We start from the raw sequence: 4,014 nt of genomic DNA on the forward strand, positions 1-4,014 counted from the left end.
GTATAGTGATTTATCATGCATAACGGCCTATATTACCATAATAAATGAAATACGGATTGGAGTCAAGACTCAGTTAAAAATCCCTGCCTCCCCCTTTTTCCTGACGATTGCAAAACCTGATATACAAAAACTAAGAAGAGCTTACAATCCCTAAAAATTACAGAAACTCTTTGGAATTATCTCACTCTACATTTTTGGATTGTGCATTTACATTCTACATGTACTCTTTTTTCTGAAAACAAAACTTTGAGTTTTCGCTCTCCCTTCATCCCGTAAACCTAAAAGCCAAATAAATTACAACAAAATGAAAATTTTGGAGTTCAAGTACGGAAAAAATTTAAAACAATAAGAAATGTAAGTAAAAAAAATTTATTCACACACCACAAATGAATACAAAAGTTTTGTTGTCCAAGTTTGAGAAATTCCACTAGTTCAACCCCAACAGCTTGGAATTTTATAGGAAAGAGATTTCCTCCACACATGCTTTAAAAATGGATATGCATGTTTTAAACATGTTAAAGATGCAAATCACCTATGGATCCAAAGATTTTGAAGAGAATAACAAAATCTCATTAAATTCTCAACTGAACGTGCGGTGGATATTTACCCGAGCCATACAAGCCATTATTTTGCCCATCCACAAAAAGTTGACCCAAGGAGCATGGATGATTGTAATGTGATTTATCATGCGTAATGGGCTATATTACCCTAAGAAATGACTTATGGATTGGGAGTCAAGACTCAGTTAAAAATCCATGCGTCCCCCTTTTTCCTGACAATTGCAAAACCTGATATATAAAAACTAAGAAGAGCTTACAATCCCTAAAAATTACAGAACTCTTTGGAATTATCTCGCTCTACATTTCTGCACTGTGCATTTTCATTTTAGATGTACACTTTTTTCATAAATCAAAACTTTGAGTTTTCGTTCTCCCTTCATCCCGTAAACCAAAAAGGCAAATAGATCATAACAAAATGAAAATTTTGGTGTTCAAATACGGAAAAAATTTAAAACAATAACAAATGTAAGTAAAGAAAATTTATTCACATGCCACAAATGAACACAAAAGTTTTGTTGTCCAAGTTTGGAAAATTCCACTAGTTCAACCCTAACAGCTTGGAATTTTATATGAAAGAGATTTCCTCCACACATGCTTTAAAAATGGATATGCATGTTTTAAACATGTTAAAATTGCAAATCACCAATGGATCCATAGCTTTTGAAGAGAATAACAAACGCTGATTAAATTCTCAACTGAACGTGCGGTGGGATATTTACCTGAGTCAAACAAGCCATTATTTTGCCCATCTACAAAAAGCTGACCCAACGATCATAGATGATTGTAAAGTGATTTATCATGCGTAACGGGGTATATTACCCAAAGAAATGACTTATGGATTGGGAGTCGAGACTCAGCTAAAAATCCGTGCTCCCCCTTTTTCCAGACGATTGCAAAACCTGATATATAAAGACTAAGAAAAGCTTACAATCCCTACAAATTACAGAAACTCCTTGGAATTATCTCGCTCTACATTCGTACACTGTGCATTTTCATTTTAGATGTACACTTTTTTTATAAATCAAAACTTTGAGTTTTCGCTCTCCATTCATCCCTTAAACCAAAAAGGAAAATCGGTCACAACAAAATGAAAAGTTTAGAGTTCATGTACGGAAAAAAATATAAAACAATAATAAATGTAAGTAAAGAAAATTTATGCACACACCATGAATGAACACAAAAGTTTTGTTGTCCAAGTTTGGGAAATTCCACAAGTTCAACCCCAACAGCTTGGAAATTTATAAGAAGGAGATTTCCTCCACACATGCTTAAAAAATGGATTTGCATGTTTTAAACATGTTAAAGATGCAAATCACCTATGGATCCAAAGCTTTTGAAAACAATAACAAACGCTCATTAAATTCTCAAGTGAACGTGTAGTGGGATATTTACCCGAGTCAAAGAACCCATTATTTTGCCCATCTACAAAAAGCAGAAACAACGATCATGGATGATTGTAAAGTGATTTCTCATGCGTAATGGGCTATATTACCCTAAGAAATGACTTATGGATTGGGAGTCAAGACTCTGTTAAAAATCCCTGCCTGCCCCTTTTTCCCGACGATTGCAAAACCTGATATATAAAAACTAAGGAGAGCTTAGAAAAAATTACAGAAACTCTTTGGAATTATCTCGCTCTACAATAGTGCACTGTGCATTTTCATTCTAGATGTTCTCTTTTTTCTTAAATCAAAATTTTAGAGTTCATGTCTGGAAAAAATTTAAAAAAATATAAAATTTAAGTAAAGAAAATTTATTCACACACCACAAATGAACACAGAAGTTTTTTTGTTCAAGTTTGGGAAATTCCACTAGTTCAACCCCAATAGCTTGGAATTTTATAAGAAAGAGATTTCCTCAACACATATTTTAAAAATGGATATGCATGTTTTAAACAAGTTAAAGATGCAAATCACCAACGGATCCAATGCTTTTGAAGGGAATAAAAAGGCTCATTAAATTCTCAACTGAACGTGCGGTGGGATATTTACCCGAGCCAAACAAGCCATTATTTTGCCCATTTACAAAAAGCTGACCCAACGATCATGGATGATTGTAGAGTGATTTATCATGCGTAACGGGCTATATTACCCTAAGAAATGACATACAGATTGAGAGACAAGACTTAGTTAAAAATTCCTGCCTCCTCCTTTTTCCCTACGATTGCAAAACCTGATATTTAAAAACTAAGAAGAGCTTACAATCCCTAAAAATTACAGAAACTCTTTGGAATTATCTCGCTCTACATTAGTGCACTGTGCATTTTCATTTTAGATGTACTCTTTTTTCTTAAATCAAAACTTTGAGTTTTCGCTCTCCCTTCATCCCGTAAAAAATAAAGGCAAATAGATTACAACAAAAAGAAAATTTTAGAGTTCATGTATGGAAAAAAATTTAAAACAATAAAAAATGTAAGTAAAGAAAATTTATTTACACACCACAAATGAACACAAAAGTTTTGTTGCCCAAGTTTGGGAAATTCCACTAGTTCAACCCCAATAGCTTGGAATTTTATAGGAAAGAGATTTCCTCAACACAAGCTTTAAAAATGGATATGCATGTTTTAAACATGTTAAAGATGCAAATCACCAATGGATCCAAAGCTTTTGAACAGAATAACAAACGATCATTAAATGCTCAACTGAACGTGCGGTGGGATATTTACCCGAGTCCAACAAGCCATTATTTTGCCCATCTACAAAAAGCTTACCCAACGATCATGGATGATTGTAAAGTGATTTATCATGCATAACGGGTATATTACCCTAAGAAATGACTTATGGATTGGGAGTCAAGACTCAGTTAAAAATCCCTGCCTCCCCATTTTTCCCGACGATTGCAAAACCTGATATATAAAAACTAAGAAGAGCTTACAATCCCTAAAAATTACAGAAACTCTTTGGAATTATCTTGCTCTACATTTGTGCACTGTGCATTTTCATTTTATATGTACACTTTTTTCATAAATCAAAACTTTGATTTTCGCTCTCCCTTCATCCCGTAAACCAAAAAGGCAAATATATCACAACAAAATGAAAATTTTAGAGTTCATGCACGGAAAAAAATTTAAGACAATAACAAATGTAAGTAAAGAAAATTTATTCACACACCACAAAGGAACACAAAAGTTTTGTTGTCTAAGTTTGGGAAATTCCACTAGTTCAACCCTAACAGCTTGGAATTTTATAAGAAAGAGATTTCCTCCACACATGCTTAAAATATGGATTTGCATGTTTTAAACATGTCAAAGATGCAAATCACCTATGGATCCAAAGCTTTTGAAGAGAACAACAAACGCTCATTAAATTCTCAACTGAACGAGCGGTGGGATATTTACCTGAGTCAAACAAGCCGTTAATTTGCCCATCTACAAAAAGCTGACCCAACAGTCATGGATGATTGTAAAGTCATTTATCATGCGTAACGGGCTATATTACCCTAATAAATGACTGAT

The sequence above is a fragment of the Aristolochia californica genome, unplaced genomic scaffold (genome assembly GCF_029961685.1).
Source record: "Aristolochia californica isolate CCGP_79_NKW_82.1479 unplaced genomic scaffold, dmAriCali1.0.hap1 SCAF_1, whole genome shotgun sequence".
NCBI lineage: Eukaryota > Viridiplantae > Streptophyta > Magnoliopsida > Piperales > Aristolochiaceae > Aristolochia > Aristolochia californica.